At 27.0% G+C, this 22,135-nt stretch overlaps 1 protein-coding gene across 1 annotated transcript in view; it reads right to left on the bottom strand.

The window, feature by feature from the left end:
* The window catches only part of LOC107436079 (cell adhesion molecule 2-like), an 82,000-nt gene extending 61,151 nt beyond the window's left edge, over positions 1-20,849 (bottom strand). The window contains exon 1 of the mRNA XM_071177650.2: positions 20,691-20,849. The gene's annotated coding sequence lies outside the window, so the exon portion shown is untranslated. The remainder of the gene's footprint in view (positions 1-20,690) is intronic.
* Between the last annotated feature and the right edge of the window lie 1,286 nt (positions 20,850-22,135).

Raw genomic sequence — 22,135 nt, 5'->3', positions numbered from 1 at the left:
TCAGAATACTGAAATATAGAATTCAGAAAACCAATTTTAAATTTAATTTCTGATAAAAATATTAACACAGCACTATTTTAAACTTTGTCCCCAGTGTTTCGCGTCATTCCCTCACAACAATGTTCTTATGACCTGCAATCTTCTTAGAATAAAAATATTTTAATAAAAACTTCAGAAGTTAACAACTGGCATCATAGAACAAAATTGCAGTATGTTTCCATCTTCAACTTAAAGAAGCTTTGCTGTGGAATAAATTTGAATGAATCAAACCAGGTAAAATTTTTTACATTTGTCATTCCCTCATTTCATTTTTTAGAGTAAAATAAAATGCAACTTCATCGAGAAAGTGGATAATTATATGTTGCTTTCTTGTATGAATATAATTGTATGTGATTGACTTCGGAAATTAATTAGGCCTAACTGTTATTTTTAAATTTTATTGAATTCGTCATTCCCTCACTAGTGTATAAAGTGAGGGAATTAACTTTTTTTTTGTTCAATCGTGCCAGCCAATTTTATTTCCCAAACCTGTAAAAACTATTAAATATATAAGACTAAATTATAATAAATATTCGATATACTTAGTATGTTATCATTTTCAAACTTTAGGTAGATGTAACTTAGATAAAAACATGTATTAAAATAAAATATTCCCTCACTATTAGTGTCATTTCCTCACTTTTTAAATAGTGAAAATAATGAATTTACTTATTAATTAATTTGAAAAATAAATTAAAAAAGTAATAAATTAATTTATTAAATTAATTAATTTATTTATTAAATTAATTAATTATTATAAATTAATTAATTATAAATTAATTATATAAAAAATTAATTAATTTAAATATTAAGTATAATTTATAGGATATATACTTTCTTTATAATGCCATTACGTATTTCTATTAATATAAATAGTTTCAGAGCTTTTTATTCACTTTACTTTTTTGGGATTTTATGAACTGAAAAATGACAGTTTTCGTGAGAATGACCCATATAGTAATACACTGTTAAAAGTTTCCTTCAGAAATTACTGCAAAATAACCAGTCACAGTTTTTCCATCCGATTAACCATTAACTTTATGGTTAGGAACATTTTTTATCTTAACGGTTCTGAGACCGTTTCCAACTGGTACTGTTAAAATACCGCGAATACAAAACATTATGTTTGTGTAATTATTTACAACTAGCACAGCTTCTAAACTATAAAAATAAAACTTAAAGGAACATTGGATCTTTGTTGGTGCTGCGGCATTCATGCGGGAATGAGAGTTTCATATTTTAATAGTGCAGGGTCAGTGCAGGACAGGGAATTCTCATGTATTGAAGGAATGGAGGAAATATAGTGGTATCAACTCTGGCATTCTTATCCCTTTTCAACCGATCATGAGATTTACAGTTTAGCCCTCTCAGCTGCAGTATTCTGCGCGTAATAAAATAGTTTCATAAAATGTGCCTTGTTGGTCTGGATAGAATTCCGGTTGCTAAATCGTATTAGGTAAAAATAATAAGAATTTTTTTTTCTTATCACGCTTAACAATTTGCATATCATCTTTTTTATATTTATTCGAATGTTTTGGTTGATATTAGTCAAATAAATTGCAATTTAGCCATTTTTACCAATAAATTTCTAATATATATTGACAAGTCATGTACATTGACAATACTTATCATATATTTTAAAACCACCAGCATGATCAAATTGTAAAAAATACTTCTAACTATTAAAATTTATATCCATAGATCTTGCAAAGTCTTATTTACAAGGCATTCTAAAAAAACCTGAAAATACAAACGCCTACGAAAACATACTGAATGATCAAGCCAATAACGCAAAACAACTTTAAAGCATCTTTCAAGAAGTTAAATTCTTAAAACTAAGGTACTGCATTTATATTTATCTTTGAAAGATGCCGAATATTCATGTTCTACATTTCTTTTTAAAACTAAGACAAAGTAGGGATGAACTCTACACTAGATAAAAGGCTCGTTGGATGTCAAAAAAAAAGTTCTATCAATAACAGTTACTTTGAAAATTTCCCTGGAGCATTTTCAAATATTTCTTCCTTGCACTTGAGGCAATGCTTTGAAAGGTTTATGAAACGCATCCACCCAGTAAACAAGAAATAATATAATCGAGGGTTTGAAATTTGGAAATTATATTTGCCCCAGAAAGGTGCTTGAACTTCAATTGTTTTGAAATAGTTATTACCAAGAATTATTGTGTTTTATTATTATATAAAGAACTGCTTTGACATCTCTAAATAAAAAAATTTTACACTATTTTTTCATGTGAAAAGTTGGATATGTATTATGCAGTAATTTGTTTAAGTTTTAATTTTAATTTTTCATTACATATATATGAAAAAATAATAAATGAATATCGTGAAAAAATATATTTAATGAAAAAATTAAAAACCATTAAAAATATATTAAGTGAATAAATTAAAAATATATTAAAATGAAAATGTATTAAAATAAAAATATATGAAAATAAAAAAATAGTTTCTTAGTCCGACAATGAAAAAATATATTTCACGGTAAACAAGAAAGAAAACAATCTAAGGTTTGTAATTGAAGGCTGTGATTGCATGAAAATTTAAAAAAAGCAATAAATAGCAATTAAAAATTAAATTGAAATAGAATAAAAAAGTAATTTCTCTGTATAACAACAAAAAAATATATATCATAGTTAACAGAAACATTTTTTTCATTGTAAGACATTTATAAAAATATTGCATTGAAAAAATATATTGAAAATAAATGAAAAATAATTTCATTGACTAATAACGAAAAATAAATTTCATGGTAAACACAAAATAACATAATAGATAGTTTATAATTCAAGATTGGCGTTGTATAACAATGAAAAAATATAACAGTGGCAAAATATATTGAAATGAAATGAAAAGACAATTTAATTATATAGCAATGAAAAAATATATTTCATAATGGTAATCTGAAAATAATATAATCGACGATTTGAAGTTTGGAAATTATATTAATTCCGGAAAGGAACTTTAACTGTTTAACTTTCTGAAATAATTACTACTCATAATTAAATATTTTTTGATTGCGTAAAGAACTATTTCAATGCCTCTCAATAAAGAATTTTTGCATTCTTTTTTTTAATTATAATGTTGGGTAAGTTTAAATAAATCTATGCAGTATTCATTAAAATTATATTTTTTCATTGTATTGCTTCAAATTTCATTTGTTTTGAATAAGCCTTTTTTTTCTAACAAAAGATATACTAAACATAATTTTATCAAAAATACTGGTGGTATTTTTAAAAATTCAATCTAATCTAACTTAATATTTTCAAAACAAATAGTGCTTCATACATTCATTATAATTTTCATCGAGTAAAACATTTTAAAAAAATATTCATTAAAAAAATTGGAATCATGTAACACTCTTATGTATTATTAGCCGCGTAATTTTTTATAATATTGAAACAATACGGAAAGTCTTAATCAAAATGTGCCAATTAATTATTAATGCAAATGATTATAATTATAATGGTTACAATGATAATTCATATTGTTGTAACAAAATTTGCGAATCAGTATTTATAAATATATATAATGTTAATAATTAATTTTATGTCTTATTATTTAAAGTTAATCACGTTTTAATTTTAAGAGGGGGTGTTTTTAAAGCAATTTACAGTTACTTTAATCTAAAATATTGTAAGTTTTTTATTATTAATAATTACATAATTACTTTATTCCGACTCTCTTCCAAAAATTAATTTTTTGAGAAATTTAAATCTACAAAACATAAACAGAAAACTTTGATTTGGGTATTAAATGTTTTATATTTATTAAGAACGCAAAGAATTTTTTTTAAGAATTAAAATATTAAATTATTATATTGTTAGCCCAGCTTTGCTACTAATTATACTACTATTTATTTTATTAAATTCGAAAAAAAGACAAAAATGGATACACATGCATTTTTTCCCGAGTAAATGGTGGAACATCTGCTCCTGCACCCCAGAGCCCAAGGTCAAGAAAACTGAGATGGGCACAGTAGGCCTTGGCCCTCTATGGGCTGTCGCGCCACTGAGTTTAGTAGTAGCAGTTAAATGGTGGAAGCAAATGCCTTAAATATTCCATACGAACGAAGAAAAATAGAATAAGTTTAAAACCAACGGTATGATGATATAAATAAACCAAAAGCTCAATATATTATACAGTTAGAAGATTTACATCGACTTAATATTATTCATACATAATTTTATTCATAGAACCAGAGCACTATAGTTCATCTTACATATTGGGTTAAGAAAAACGTACACTCAATGTGCAGATAAGTATTTCAGAACAAACCTATGTACAAATCAATGTTTAGCCAATTGAAAATTTTGTACAAATTTTTCCACAGAATTTGATAATTATGAGGTGAATTATTTTTATTTTCACATTTTCAGTAATATGCAGAATATGTTTCTTTGCATATTATTACATTTATAACTGATATTTATCGGTTCATTTCTTTAATATAAATATCTCATCTTTGCTTATATTCAGTATAATAATGTGAATAAAACTGCATTATAATAAAACCATACATAACTGTATACGCATTATATTTTATTAAAATTGTGATTAAAAAATTTAAACCTGAGAAATATATTACCTTTTCTCGTTTATAAGTCTCAAATGCTTTTCAGGTATGATGTTTTTATTATGATCTGAATACTTAAAAAAATAGCTTAAATTGTTTATAGTAGAAGATCAAAGACTATTGATTTTCGTGGAGCTTAAGTTCAAAGAAATTAATTTGTACACTGATGCTCAGAACTAACAAAAGGCATTTTACGCAAGTATAATGTAAAATTAAACAAAATAATAAAAAAACTTTTAATTTTACTTAAAACTCAACACCATAAGTTTCCATAAAATAAATTGCGTTGATTGCTTATTATTGATTGATAAGAGCTACCTTTTATAATGAGTCAATTAAACTAATTTTAGACAATTTAACTTTTTATTTGTATGATATAGTGTAAAGCATATGGAAACTGTACTCTTTAGATTGCTCCAGCATACTATTTAGATCATAAAAGACAGGAAATAAAAAAATTTAAGAATTTAAATTAAGTGAATTCATTGTGTTGTTTTTGTAAGCGTAGAACTATTTTTAAATTATTTTGTTGCTGAAATATTCACAAAAACTTTGTAATTTAGATTTCTTAATTACTCTAGGCTATAGAAATAAACCGAAGTAGGTGCATTGTTTATTTAAATTTCTTTTTAAAGAATTATATGAACTAAAGTTTTAGTTAATTTAATAAAAAAAGTCATAAGTTCCGTATAAAAACAAAAAACAGAAATGTATATAAGAAGGTATTTTCAGTTTTTCGGAGAAAAAAAATTTAAAGAAAATTTCTTAATTACGAAATTTAAACACCGTAAGAAAGTGAAATTATTTGAAAATAAGCCTTAACTTATGTTCGCTAAATAAACAAAAATACATTTCTAGCATAAATATTTTTTTTCAAAAAAAAAAAAAAACGTATTTGTTTCTTATGTAGGTGATTCTTATAAAGTTTTCTTTTAAAAATTACGCCTTTGTACATTTAATTAGTTTAGTTAATTTAGTTTATCAAGTTATTCAAGTGAATAAAGAAATTTCGAGTAATCCTCCTTCCGCTTCTTAATTATGATATGTCGGTACATTATTCATGCACATATAAACAATAAAAAGTTAAAGAGGTATTTTTCAAGCAAGATGTTTATGAATCTTAGATGAGAATTCTTCTTAATTCTTGTCGAATAAGTGCATTTAATGATTATTTTAATTTTACTTTCTTATTATGTTGTTAAACATGTAATTTAAACTTCTTTAGTATTGTTGTAGATTTTTATTTCATGAACTAATCTATATACTTATACAGTTTTAATTATTTTATTATTAAATGTATTTAAATAAATGTATTAACATAATTAAATAATTTGCACGTATACTTGGGGGCAATCGAAAGTATTCCTCAAAAATGTCCTCTTTCGTAGAGAAAACATAGCCGGTGCACTTTGCAGATTTGTGTGTTGGACAACTTCTCTTTTTTTCTGGTTAATAAAAGTGGATAGTTTGACATAATACTAAACTAATAATATTATTTCAGTATAGAAAGCAATAGTAGAATCGTTTTGACAAGTTTTAAAATAATAAAAATGAACTTTGTTTAAAACAATTACTCCTTGAAAATTATTGATGAAATACTTATTATTATTTTTGATTAAACTAATTTTTGAACTATCAATTTGTATTATGTACGTATCTATTCTTAGAATGCTAAAAAACTGACGAAATTTCTTTCTGGCTTTGGTAGAAACGAAGTGAAAATATCAGGTAAACGCATTCATCAGTATAAACGTTTTAACGTACAGTGAGCAATAAATAAATAAATAAATAAGAAAACTTTTGATCCTAATGATCAGAATTTCACTTTCATTTCACGTAGGACTCATACTTAATGGCTCGAGATTTTGATCTCAAATACGCTAATTAATAAGTGCAGACGATACTCTAAGTTATGAAATCAGACACAAAAAATGTTCTTTTTCTGAATAAACATGCCTTTATTTCAATGGCTTAGGATTTCTGACCCCTAAAATATAAGGGGTAGCCGGCAATCTGAGAAATATGGTCCCAATCGCTTGGTCAGTTTAGACCCCTTCATGTAAATTTTACTTTTTGCTTACTTCGCTATATCTCGAGAGATTTTTAAGCAAATTGAAATTTTTTTCACACAATTATTAAACGTGCTTATCGAAAGAAAAATAAATGTTCGTATTTTTTACTTTTTACAAAAATTTTTAATTCTATTTTTTGAGAATAGTCAAAAAAATTTTGAATAGAAAGATCTAAAATTTTTTTTGCATCATTTTAAAGAATGCAATTTGATATGGCAAACATCAAAATTTGGTCAAATTGGTCGAATAGTTTCTGAGAAATTGAATTTTAAGCATTTGACTTTTTGAAAAATAATTTCTCAGGAACTGTTGACCGATTTCAAAAAAGAATTTTTATTTTGCCATTTAAAATTACCTTCTTTTACTTAATTAACTTGAGAGATGCACTGAAAATTCTCTATCTATTCCTTTCTCATCTATCATGACGTAATAACAGTTGGCTAATCATTTCTTCCTTTCCGTATTATTTTCAGAAAAAGTTCAAATTGATATTTGAATTTTTCTGTGTAAATAACACTGCATTTATTATTTTAATTAAAGCATTTGATTAAATCATAAGCTGGTATTTCGAATTTTCCATGTAAATGAAAAGTGAAGATGATTATAAAAGTTATTAGCAAATGAATTTAAGCATTTAATTAAAAAGGAAACATTTTGAAATAGCTACCTTGTTACATAAATTCATTATTGGTAAATATATAGAAAATATTTTTGAGACAGTTCACTATAAGTGAGTACCCATTAAAACAATGTAGAATTTTAATTTCTCTGTAACAAAAAAAAAAACTCATTTAAGCACACATAAAAGGAAAATCGAATAAAAGTTGTTTGTTTCTGTCATCTTCTTTTTTTTAAAAAAAATTATCAAATCTTCATGATTTCGAAAAAAAAAATTAAATAGGTACTCGTTTCAAGATTTAACTATCGTTATATGAAGTTATACGAGAAGTGACTGTAATAAATTTTGACAAATGAGAATGACCGCATATCAAAGTGAGCTTAACTCGTTTAGAAATGAATATTGATCTGATACTTATGGTAAAATGTTACAAGGAAAGTTTAAGAAAAGATTAAATCTTTGAAACTCTAGATAAGCTGAAGAAAGTGTATTTGTTTAAAGTATAAATATTCATTAGAAATTTTGAATTTTGTAAATAATAACTTTTGATTTTATTTTAAAAAAGAGTTGGTTAGTTTGTAAAGACCCTTTATTTTAATTTTAGATAGTTAAAATTGTAAAGTGTATTAAAAATGTGTTTATTTTGTATAAAAAGTGTTGAATCAGAATGTTTTAAAGAATTTTATTGAAAATATCACTTCTATTAGTTATTTGCGTTTTTATTGTTTAAAAATGTCTTAACTCTCAAATTACTTAGAAAGTGCATAATTTTGCGTTCATATTATGTTTAGCCTTTCAATCTATTGGAAAAACGGGAAATAATTAAGGGAACAGTTCATTTTCATTTTTTTTAATTAAATCAACCGGGATTATTATTATATGAAGAAAAAAAAAACATGAAAACTTTCTATAGTTAACCCGACATCATTGCGTTCTCAGAATGAAAAAAAAATCTCAGTAATGACCATTCAGCAATTTAGCTGACTTTTCATTATTTTTGACAATTTTTTCTACACCAAGTCACGTATTTTTATCAAAAATTCTATCAATCACATATTTGATGAAACTCATTTGATAAACTTTCGTTATCGAACGTCAACTCAGTGCAATCATAGAATTCAAAAATATTTTTTTAAATATTATTTTTAAAACATTTGCTCTGAATAATAGGTTGTTAATTGGGTTTACAAAATATGAAATAAACTCTAGATGATGAACATTTTAAAAATATTTTGAAAATAACATCAGTGTTATTTGTTAGTTTACAATTCTATGCAATCTAAAAAAAAGTTTTAATGTACGTTCTTTAATATTTAATCATTTTTTATTTGATATGTCAAATAAACTCAATAATCACCGTGGGAGCTGGGTGGCTCAGGGGATAGAGCGTTAGCCCTCCAATGAACCGAATCGGGTTCAAATCTCAGCGATGGCTGATCGACACGAATTCCGCCTCCGGCTCACGCCGACCACAGTGCTGCCGTAATATATCCTCAGTGGTAGACGGATCATGGATTAGAGTTTGGGCCAACCATGGGATGCAATGGAAATGTAGGTTAGTTCCATCAAAATGTCATCCACGAAGGCAAATTTCTCTTTACTCTTGACCCAAGAGTTTCATTGTCTTCTGGGTTGGGTTCAAAATTACAGGAATTGACCCTGAATGAAATTAATTTTTGTTTTGATAAGGTGAAATATTAAAAACTTGTCCTTCTCAACGTAATAACGCAAAGTCAAAGGGAAAAGGGAATTTTTTTTTTAATTAATCGGAAGTGTTAGCTTTATTATTTGTGTCGAAAAGTGCCTAGCAGTTTTGTGTATGATTTCGTGGTGTTATTCAGTTCTGATTTATTAACTATTTTTTCTTTATTTTCCATTTCGTACGACAAAATGGTATTAAGTTAGTAATTTATATTTAAAAACAACTCCTTAAAATTGTTTAGATAGTAAAAGTAGCATAATTAAGATACTGACTTACTTAATTTCTCTTTTATTCTTCTTCTTTTTTTTTTGAAAATTAACGGTCGATTCGTTGACATATAACATTAAATCAGTAATTAAAACTGAAATTTATCTGTATGGTTGAACTTAAAGAAAAAGTAAGATTAAAATGAAATGTTTCCACTTGACTATTCTTTTGAAACCCCCGTAATTTCAAGTGTCTTTGTGATGAAGAGGGTATATTCGATATCCTCGATTTAAAAACTTTAAGAAGTGAGGGATCAATAGCTGGTGATTCCCTTGATATACTGCTCTATTATACTTTAGAAGTGTCCATAAACTGTTTCAAAAGAAATCTTACTGTCGATTACGTTTGTTGTAGATGAAGGTTGTTCTCGAGTCTATTGAGAAAAAAAAAGCGAAAACACGTCTTCAGCTATTATTATATAGTAAATATTACTAATGACAAACATTAAAACTTTCAAAATTGATTTTTAAATATTGATTTATTCACAGTGCGGAAAATAGAGAATAAACATTCTGAATAACTATTGATCTAATGACGTTCTGGAACTCAATCATAATGGTTCGAGAGGGAGACTTTAAATATGCTAATTAAATATAGCCCTTGCGATATTTTAAGTCATGAAATCAGACACTAAAACGTACTTTCTCAGAATAAACATACATTTTTTTTGCTACGAATTTGTATTTCGTACCCCCGAAATCCGCAATCTGAGAAATACGGTCCCAATAGTTTGATTGACGCCCGGTGGTTGAGTAATAGAGCTTCGCTCTCCCGTACCACTGGTCCTGGGTTCGATCCTCGAGCCGGGCTAATAGGTTGACTCAGCCTTTCATTTCTTCAGTGGGTCGATAAATGAGTACCACGCATGCTTGGGAGCTAAACACTGGAGGTTCAGCGTTCGGCTGACCACCTTACCGGAACATCTGCCCCTGCACCCCAGAACCCAAGGTCAAGAAAACTGAGATGGGCACAGTAGGCCTTCTCTATCGACTGTTGCGCCACTGAGTTTAGTTTAATAGTTCGATTTGGAGAGCGGTCCAAAGCTTTGACCTTTTAATGTTAATTATACCCTTTTTGCGCAGCTCACTATATCTTGAGTACTTTTGCAGCGATTTAAAGAAAAATTTTGCACTCAATTATAAAATTTGCTTATTCAAAGATAATTCCATGAAAAATAATATTTGTAATTATTTTATTATTTATTATTATTTATAATATCAAAAAATAATTTATTTTTTGCTCTTGCGCATAGTTTTAACTAAAAAAAAAACAGAAATTAATAAACTTTTCATAATTTCACAGGTCTTTTCGCTCAGTATATTAAATCAGATCGACCCAGAACTCATCACGTAATGATGACTACACGTGAGTTCCACATACACACCACCCAATCAACCATCTAATTTTTCAGTGTAGTACTTACATATTTACCACTATCTAAAAGATTTTCAATGGAATAAGATCCTTTTAATTACTTTTTTGTTAAGGTCCCACTTTTATATCCACAGCAAATATCTACTATTTTATTATCACTATACTATTATTGTCTAATATTATTTATTGCCTATACTTTTGAGAAACGAAGCATAACTGCTCTTGACTTTAGTGTAGCTCGAATATATCCATCTAAAGTTTCATGTTCATATATTCTAATAAAAGCAGCTCCAGTTAAAATTTTGATACACCTTTCCACACCCTGGGAGTGACAGGGAAACTAATATCCCTCTAACGCAAGCAGTGCCAAAGCTTATTAGTGATTTAATATCATCTTCACAAGTCTTACAGCATTGGGGGATGATGCACCACACACGAATTCCAATTAATGATATCAAGATAATCCTAAGGTTGAAAGTCTCAACTCCGGTAGCTCTAAGTCTCTAACAATCTTTTTCTCTGGGCAGTTTTTTTCTTTCTTTTAAGATCAAATTGTTATACACAAACTAAGCATTTCAGATGACAACAGATCACCATAATAATAGGATCTCGATATTCTAAGTCTTCCTGAAAGTGACCCAAGGTGATTACATCGAACTTCGGATTACTTTGAAATCATTAATTGAAATTCCTGTGTGGCATATTCTTCCCCAATGATTCGAGAGTTTAATGAATATGATAGTAAATCCATAATCAATTCTGTTTTGAACTGCATTAGAGAAATATCATAGATTTTTTACTCCTAGTATGCTAGAGAAAAAGAGAGTATCAAAATTATGACAAAGGTTTTGAATAAAGTCTGTGAGCATGAAGCTGTCGGTAGATATATACGAGATAGTTTAACTGAACTTTTTCTCATTTCTCCCAAAAAACCAACTTTAAATATGCAGTAAGATTAAAAAAGGAACTTTAACAATACCGTAAGTCAAAGAACCCTGTCGGGTAACTATAGCAACCCCCCTCCTCTGCGCGCCTGTGCATTGTCCGATCCTCAGTCCAGTTGCACGGGGGATACGTAGTTGAGCAGACATAAATAAACGCTCTGGTTACGTTATGATGATATAGTTTTAATGTACATATTTTATCTTGTTTGAAAGGAACCTTACAGTTTTCTCTGGTGCTCGAAAGAGAGCGTGGGATCGAACCCCACTTCTGACACCAAAACTGTAGGGTTCTTTTCAAATTAATAGGAAGAAATAATGGCGAATATAAGATAAAAATTATTTATTAAGAAAGAAACAAGATAAAATACGTACACTAAAACTAAATCATCGTAACATAACCAGAGCGTTTATTTATGTCTGCTCACCTCCGTATCCAACGTGCAACTGACTGAGGATCGGACAATGCGCAGGCGCGCAGAGGACGGGGGTTGCTATAGTTACCCGACAAACCCTACTTTATTTCAAATCATTGTAAATCGTTGTAAGCAAAATATAAATACTACACGAAAAAATTTGATGGTTAGTTGGATAGGATGTGATGGAACTCGATGTGGTTGAAACTCGATTCATAGTAGTTTTTTTCTAATAAAACTAACAAAGAGTTGCACAGTGAAATATACAAAAATTTATTAAAAGAAAAGAAAAACGTTGCATGATTAGGAGAAAATAAATTATTGATCAGAATTTTTAATAAACTTAAGCTATTCAAACTATCAAAGAAGCATAAAAACTGAGCGTGTTTACTATAAAAGTATTAACCCCTGTAAGAAAATTTAGAAGAATCGCGATTTTTTCAAGTTTCAGGACGATTGACGCACTGAAGATACAAGCCAATTAAAATATATTCTTCTGCTTTTATTTTTGTTATAATAACCCTTTAACACAGATGGGTTACCGGAGTTCTTCTTATATATTTTTGAGGCTCTAATTGAAAGCAAAAGTATATTTTGGTATTTTTTTAATTAAAGAAAACATAGTTTTAATTTTTTAAATTTCATTTAATTATTTTCTTTAATTTAGATTTGTGATTTTTTGTTTAGATAGACTGCTACACTTAAGATAAATCTAGCACAAATGCTTTAAATTATCATGGACGAACATGGAAACAAACTGAGTGATCAGAAATTCGATAGACTACGAATCAATTGTATTTAACGATAACTCGGCACTAAATCATCATTGAGTTCGCCAGGAGGCGATAGTACTTGGCATGCAGATGACTAATTAATTATTGAGCAACTTCTTTTTGTAATTTTTATGCAAATAAAGTTTGAAATGTAAGTTTTTTCCCACTTTTAAATTTGTTCTGAATAATAAATATCTCTCCTGCCCTGAATCGCTCCAGTCATTAAAAATGAAATTTTTAAGGGAATTTTTCCTTTTATGTTTAATGGAATTTTTTAAATTTTTTGAGCAACCAAAGTTTGAAATATGATTCCCAATATTTTGATGCAAATAAGAAATTTAGGTAAAGAGAAAATAACAATTTAGCAAAGTAAAAGAAATAGAAACAATAAAAAGTTTCTTATAGCAAGCGTAGCATAACATTTACCCTTTTCTAATATTCATGTTATCCAAGGCATCCTAGGTTGGTTACTATAAATATAAATATTTTGCTGTCTGATATGATGTTTTCAAGGGCATCTTGAACCATTGCACAGATGAATTAATAACAATAAAAAAATATGCCATAAATCTTACTTCAACTCTTACATATTTCTTGAATACGGAATCAATGATAGATAGAATAATACTTTTATAAAGCAACTATCATTCATGCCCTAATTATCATGGCATGAGAATGGCCAAATGAAACGTGCTATATTAAATATATCTTTTCCTAACTCTCTCACTCTTTTTCTTTTTTCTCTTTTTTTTTTTTTTTTGCACAAAAGTATGGAGTATGGAAAAGTTAAGAGTATGGAAAGCAGTAAGAAAGGCAAATGATAAAAATTAAAGATTATAGTCGAAATATATTTGACTTACGATATGCAGAATTTAACTAATTTACCATTCTTTTGCTTGGCAACGAAAAGCCTTTAAAATTTTAATTTAGTGACTCAGAGAGTATATTTTTTTATTAGAAACCTTGAGTTAAGATTTTTAAACATTAGTTTTTTAGAGAGTATTTGCTTTTTCATTTGAAACCTTAGTTAAGATTTTTCTTTAAAAAAATTAAATTTTTAAGTAACAACATTATATTATTATTAGTGATATAATTATTTGTAAAGGTTAAACTTATTCTATACTAAAATTTGAAATATTAAACTTTGACTCTACTTAATATTCCATACTAAATAAAACTTTTTTATAAATGTTTTGTTTATCCAATTTTTTTTACCCTGTAAGATTATTACCTTTGTTTCACAAAAACTTTTAATTAGCTTAAAAAAAAAATTAGAATCTTATGCTAAATATTTATTGCTTAAGCAATAGAGACCATTAAAAATAAAATTATAAATGCTCTTAAAGTTATGATTTTAGGAATTTAGACACTTAGGGGGGGGGAGATTGTATTTTTATTATTTAGAATAAAAATAAAATTAGGTAAATGATTCAAATTATAAACTTTGTTTGCATGAAAATATTAAAAAAGAGTGCTCATAATTTGTGGTTTCAGGAATGTTAAGAAAATCATGACTATTCAGAAGGTGGGAGGTTAAGGAGTAAACTATTTTATTAGGGGTTGGGAACAAATTCATGAGGAGAATAGGACAATTATAGCTTTTAATATTCTAAATTGAGTAAAAATTTCAGAATATAAGCAAAATATCAAAAATGGAACTAACTATAAAACCTAAAAATTATGATTTTGGGGAATGCTTAAGGAATATTAGAATAATTGGGGGTCAGGTGGTAGTATTTTCCTTCTCTAGGGGTGCAAATAATTCTTTTACATAGAGATCCCGAAATAGTTTTCTTTCAAGTTTGAAACATCTATTAAGTATTATCTATTAATCAGAATTATCAAAATGTATTATCTAGAAATAATAATCATAACTTCTCTAAACTATAATTTAATCATTCTGCTGGATTTTTCTTCGCTGAATTATAAATAGAGATATGGTATTATAATGCTATAGTTATTATTCCCTTTATTATAGATTTCTTACTTTATACGGTCTTATTGTAGGTACAGAATATGAAGAAATTTTCTCGAATTTTAAAAAATACTATCAGATATATTCTACTATAAACCAAAAAAAAAAAGTATAAGGAAAAAAAGCCCTATTTCTCGTAAAGTTTCGTGTTTGGTGTCCCAAAAAGCAAATGCACAAAGAACTAAAAACTCCCACCAATTTTTCCTGGTAGCGTTCTTTTTTGAGCTCTATTGGCCGGACTTAAAAACACTTTCACGAAAAGTTTTGCCTTCAAAACGTTAAAATATCATCCTCAAAAATATAAATAGGTAAAATAAATTAAATAAAAGAAACTGATATTTTAACTATTATATATTTCTAAGAATCTTGAGAGCCTTTATAAAAAAAGTGAAAATTATGATTGATATATGAGAATTCGGTTTATTATATTCAATAACAGCACAAAATTTCGTAAACCTTGCTTAAGCATTTATGGAAAAATGGAACTTTTTATAAAAAAAAATATCGTCTTACGTTTTTTTTTTCGTTATAACTTTAAAAATATTTAACGAAATGAAACAAAATTTTTAGAACAATTTGAAATTAATTCAAGCATTTTTGTTTGAAAATTTGTAAAGAAAAAAAATTGATGAAAACTGCGCAATATATAAGAAATTAAAGTAGTTATACTCTTATACTGCACAAGAGCGGGAAAAATTAATTTTTCATTCCTTATTTTGTAATCAGTCGAATTTGACAACTAATAAAAAAAGCCTTCAATATTTAAAAAAGTTTCAAGCAATTTTCTAAATAGTTTTTGTAATTTTCCGGAAAAAAAAAGAAAAGAAAAAAAAAAACTCAAAATGATAAGGGGATTTCACACGTTTCATTTTGCACTATTAAACAATATTTATTATAAATGACACCGTCATTGTTGGAGATGATCCCCCATAAAAGTTTCTTTGCCATGTTTTTTTTCTTATACAGTCACATTTGGAGAATGAACGTTTTTTGTTCGGTATTATCCTTTGTTATTTAATTTCGTTTCATGATATAAAATAATACTTGCAGAAAACACCTTATCATTTCGCCTTTTCTTTTGAAAAGTGCAAAGCCTACTTAGGAAATTGTTGGAAACATTTTAAATTTTTAAGATATTCATATTATAAGATTCACAACATATAAAAGAAAAATTTTGAATTTTTTTCACGAAACCGCAGTATAGAGGAACTACTTGAATTACTTATATATTGCACAGATTTAAACGAATTAATTTTAAATTGTATAACAAAAAATTTGTAATTAATTTTAAATTGCTTTAAAAATCTTGCTCAATTTTATTGAATATTTTATAATAGCCAAAATAAATGTTTCAAGGTACAAAATTATTGCTACATTTTTTGGCATGGGGTGTTCAAAATTACGATTTTTCATTTGTAATTTATTGTCGGTCCCTCAAATCTCTAAAAGCTTTAAACTTCATTGATATGCATGAGAAATCGCATGAAGTTACAAAATGATTAAGTATTTCTTGAGAAATATGTAAAAATGCATTAGTATAGACGTGTTTCCATAGTTCTGTCCCCCCTTGCATTAATATTTTTTAACATTGCAATAATTCTATAACCACTATACATAGCTGGGAGACTTTCTTGTTTTTTCTCCTCGTGTTACGTAATTGCTAGTTAGTTTTAATTGAAAAATATCCTGAAAAGGAAATTGTCTCAAAAAATTGACTTGACTAGTTGTATTGTCCTTAAAATGGATAGAATATAAAAGTAAATGTAACTGTCTATTTCTTTTCCTTGGAATTGTTTTTTTTAATCAACAGTGAGAGCGTAAATTAAATTGAACAAAAAGTGTTTGAGACATCATTTTGTGATGAAAAATAAAACCCCCCAAAAAAAATCGAGGGGTAGCTATAGAACGAGTAAAACCTTAAAAAATAAGGATGCATTGACAGTTATTTTTCCTAGGCAAACTGCATTCGCTAGAAAGTTTATCTTATGTGATAATTATATGAAAAATTCAAGTTCAATTGCTGTTGGGCAAAACTAAGTTTTATTCGTAGTATTTATCTTTATATAAAGAATATGGAGGTTTGTTAATTTTACTCCAAAAAATACTCGCTGAAAATAATTTATTCTATTATTTATTTTTATCGATTGGAATGCCGGCCAGCCTGTGTAGGGGGCAGGGAACTGTCCTTGCATTAGAAAAGTCCTGGGTTCAAATCCTGGGCAAGACATGGATGTTTCTTTATCTCTCTGTGTGTTCTATGTCCTTTCTCCTTTGTGTGTGAATGTGACCAGCCCTATAAACGGGTTGTGGTTGTGTGAATGGCGCGGCAGAAATCGAATTTCTGGCCATAGATTGCGTCACTGAAAAGCAGGAACAATCGCCCCCCCCCCTATTGCCTAAACAGGCGTGCGACTAAAAAAAAAATCGATTGGAATTTTCTAAGAAGAATAAATAAGAAGGCAAACGTAATTTTAAAAAATAAGAAGGCAGACATAATTTTATTACGAATAAAAATGGAATAAAAAGTATAAAATTCAATTATCAAATTGTTTATCAATGATATTTCTCTTGCATTAATGACTTTTCTCTAGATAAACGAAGAAAACAACAAGGCATTGTTTGGATTTAGAATAAGAAGCGAATAAAAAAGGGCGAATCCTTCCAGTTGTTTATTTGGGCCAGAAACATTTCATTTCTTTGCGTTTTATTCGGAATGTCATTATCAAGTTCATTCTTCCTGAATGAAATATAATTTGTTGAATGAATTATAAAGAGCTTTGAGACAACATTCAGAATAAATATGGAACTAGTTCTATTCGTTATGATTAAGACTTAATAAGGCTTTAAAATGCTATTACCAAATTGGCCATTACAAAAGTATTTTCGAAACATGATAATGATGTCAAAAGGGAAACTAATAACTCATTCAGAATATTCTGTGAGATATGGTAGACCAGCCATTTACAAAAGGAAAATGTCACGAAGAGTTGCAAAAGTATTGAAAATAGTCGCAAATTGTAGTCAAGTATGCAGTTATATTAAATATGCACGAAAATAAATATAAAATATTAATAATATCAATTAAAAATAATTAAAGCTATTATTTAGGTAAACTATTTCTGTCGGTAATTCTTTTAATGATAATTGACTTAAATGCTCACATCAGTATAATAGAATCAAAAATTAAAAAGATTACAATCCAAAAAAGAATATTCTTACACTAAATTTCTCCATTATCAAAGAAAAGTACGTTTCTCTAATATACGATATTTCATTTTCATCATTATTATATATTAAGCGTCTAATTGAAAGCAGCGTATGAATTCTTTACATTTATCAAAGAATTTCTAAAATATCTATAATCAGGAAAAAATTCCGGATCAAACTAAAGTTAAAAGTACCGCCACTCAAGATGCCTTAAAATCCATTTTCACCTTAAAATTTAACAGAACAAAAAATTTTATGCATCATAATTTTAACAGTACAATAATATTATTGAATGACTAATTAGTTCACAACTAATATCACAGAATGAGATTTTACTGTGAAAATTTTGCGGTATATATTTCAAGCATGATACAGCCAGGGTGCCATTATTATGAAAAGTATGCAGTTATGGAAGTATGCAGTTATATTAAATATGCAAGAAAATAAATATAAAATATTAATAATACTAATTAAAAGTAATTAAAGCTATTAGTTAGGCCAACTATGCCAGTAATTTTTTTTTAATGATAACTGACTTAAATGCTCACATTAATATAAAAGAATCAAAAATTAGAAAGATTATAATCCAAAGAGGAATTTTCTTACGCTAAAATTCTCCATTATCAAAGAAAAGTATGTTTCTCTAATATACGATATTTTCTTTTCCTCATTATTATATATTAAGCGTCTAATTGAAAGCAGCGTATGAATTCTTTACATTTATCAAAGAATTTCTAAAATATCTATTGTCATGAAAAAATCCCGGATCCAACTAAAGTAAAAAGTGCCGGCACTCAGGATGCCGGTACTTTTTACTTTACGGATGAAAATCCATTTTCTCTTTAAAATTTAACAGAACGTATCATAATTTTTACAGTAATATTTACTATAATATTATTGAATGACTAATTACTTAAATATCACAGAATGAGATTTTACTGTAAAAAATGACTTTGCGGAAAAAATTTCAAGCATGATACAGCCAGGGTACCATTATTTTTTACCATAATTTGATACGTATTTTTTACAGTGTAAAATATTTTATTATTTCATAGGTAAACAGCTGTTTTTAAAGACATAATAGACTTTTTCTTGTACGCATTGAATGTGATATCTAAATGATTTAATAATGCCTAAACTCTTTTAAAATTTATCAGAAGTTATAGTAGAATTTAAAGCTAATGATGTAAATAGTACCATTTGCCTCAAATATTCTTGTGTAAAGATGGAAGAATAAAGTATTTTATTTTAACTCTTTTAACGACCTAAAGTTGTGTTTAAAATCAAATTAATGTTTGAGAATTTCTTTACGTTGACAAAAATTAAACTTTTACGAACTATAAAAGTGTTTTCAAACTAAACAAAACTCAAAAGTATGCTGCGAAGTCGTTAATATGAAATTACTTCTGAGTATAATTAAGAATTTTTACACAGCCTTTATACTTAATTAAACATTTGAATAAAGTCTAAAGAGGAAAGTTTTATTTCAAAATGTGTTGCAGTTTTTCCTTTTTCATGAATAATTAAAAATTAAGGCAAAACTTGTTCTTAGTTTAAAAAAGTAAATTCAAAATAATTATAAACTTTTAAAGTACATAAAAGACCTTCTTTAAAAAGAAATTTATTTTAAATGATTTTTCGTTTTCAAAGAGAAAAATATTATCACGTCATAAATAAAATATTTCTTTTCAGAACCTCAAATCCAATTTGTTTACATAAAAATGTACATTATTTTTAAATCTTGTCCATGCTGTAGCTATATTTTAAATACGACAGTTCTTTTGGTCCAATTAAGAAAGTAATACCAAGTAGACATAAATACGAAATTAGACATAAAAATTATGTTTTTATAAAATTCAGTGGTTAGAAGATGCTTAATTAGAATACGTGTGCATTCAAAACACTCAATATTTCAATTCATGCATCAAAACATTTAAATCATGTCAGATTTCAAAAATCAAAAAAGGGAAATTTAAAATAATATTTTATGAAAAAGGTCACGTTTTGAATATTTTTTTTAAATAAATCATCAAATGCAATAATTTTTTGGCACCATTTTGGCAAAAGTAATCATTTACTGAACAATAAATGCATTGGATCACTAAAATAAGTAAATAAATGAAAAATCTATCTTTACAATTCATGTTTATGCTAGAATTTAAAAATTTTTGACCCTCAAAGGTAGGCCTTTCTTGTGCATTCTCGGAAGTAAAGCTTTAGAAATATCATGAAATCCATATGCTTGCTTAACTTTTAAGTGCGTGAAGTCACTATACCGTTATAAATTTCTCGGCAGATGATTTTAATTTTATGATTTTTATTGTAAAACGTCAATATTTCAATATAAAACATTCATGCTATATAAACATATAAATAAAAGTGCATGTTTAAACGTAACTGGCGCCTATACAACACTATAAACTAGATAAATGCAAAAAATAATAATGCTTAAAATGAAATGATATTCCTTATAAAACATAATAGTTTCGGTACGAAACATTTAAATTGACATTTTCAGTTAAAACAAATTTGTAATATATATGTATAAACTGACACTAAAGAAAGAGTTAATTTCAGTTCGTATATAATAATGATTCAACCATTTTAATTTAAATAGATATTTTACTAGAAATTTATTCCAAATTTAAAATACCTATATGATTAAAATGCATATTTACAATTAATAATGTTTGATTAAGTAATAAATTTACTTACCGGACATCAATTTATAAATTTAATGAAGAAATCAGTTTTTCATGTAATAATGTCCAAAATAGCATAAATAAAGTCCAAAAGTACTGGTCCTTATCGAGCTTTTGATGATTCCAGGAAATCTGTAAGCTTCAAAACGGCGAATGATCAGAAAGTCGTCTGGCAAACTATTTGAATCTTCGCTACATCAAAGCTCCAACTGTAGCGCTCTCTCGTGGAACTTTTTGACTCTTACAATGCGGAGGCAAAGGATTACAGATAAGCAAATAGTTTTGTTTATAAGTTAATTGTGTAAATTAGGTAAAAAATTAATCATTTAATTTTTTAAATAACTGTCATTTGTATTTAGTGTAATATAACACAAATAATCTCTAAACTATCAAATTGTGGCACTGCTTAATAATTAACATTTAAAAATTTAAATATTAAGTGATTTTCTACATTTGCAAAGTTAAAAAATATAGGTTTGGAATAAATAAAATCAGTTGAAACACAAAAAATTAATTAAATAAATAATACCAAGAAACTGAAGCAGTAAGACATTATCTGATTGAAAACTTCATGAGCTTCAAAAATATATAAAAATCAAATGACAGCCAGCATGTTACAAGCGCATCAAAAACAGGCGTCCATTTTCAAGGCTTGAAAGACATGAATGTAGTGAAACAAAAATGATTTGGAAAAAAAAGCGTGAAGTTGCGGAACAAAACGGAAAAATAAAGAAAAGAGACAAAAACTAGAAAAGTCACTGAGGTCGAAAGAGAAAAAAAACTGAACTCTGATATAAGAACTTAGTAAAGATTCAATTTATTGTTTCTAAAAATTAAAATATTTCAAAAATCTTAATTCATAATTTTGTTCATTAAAAAAAACATTAATTTATGAGTGTCTGTTTCGAAAACAGTATGTTTTCCACAGGTATTTTTAAATGTTAGTATTTGATGTTAACTATGTTTGCAACTATCAAGATATCTTTGAAATTATATGGGCTTTCCATAATCAGTAATAAAAATATATTTAAAAAATAATTTCTTTTATCTAATATGCAATGTTAATAATAGGAAATATTTAAAATAATTTATTAAAGTAATTTTAATAATTTTAATTAAAATATTTCAAGTATAAATGCGAGGATATTTTGTTGTGAATATATTCATGCAATAAAATTTACTGCATTTACGTTTCAGAAAAAAAAACTTGTAGAAATATTATAATTAATGTATAGATGTAGTATAACTTCTTTATATAATTCTGAAAATTTTTAATTTTGGTTCAGAATGAAGATTATTTTTTAAATATTTCTGCGGTATTATCTTAATAATTATGAAACAAAAGTATTTCAGAAGTATATTAAATATATCAGGATTTATTTCAGAAATACTTAAAGCATATCAGAAACATAACAAAAATCTTTCAAAAGTATTAAAGAGTGAAGACATAAAACAAGC

The sequence above is a fragment of the Parasteatoda tepidariorum genome, chromosome 2 (genome assembly GCF_982258835.1).
Source record: "Parasteatoda tepidariorum strain Cologne lab strain chromosome 2, Ptep-v5.0, whole genome shotgun sequence".
Taxonomy (NCBI): Eukaryota; Metazoa; Arthropoda; class Arachnida; order Araneae; family Theridiidae; genus Parasteatoda; species Parasteatoda tepidariorum.
The sequence above is the reverse complement of the archived record's forward strand: the minus strand, read 5'-3'. Positions and strand labels throughout refer to the sequence as shown.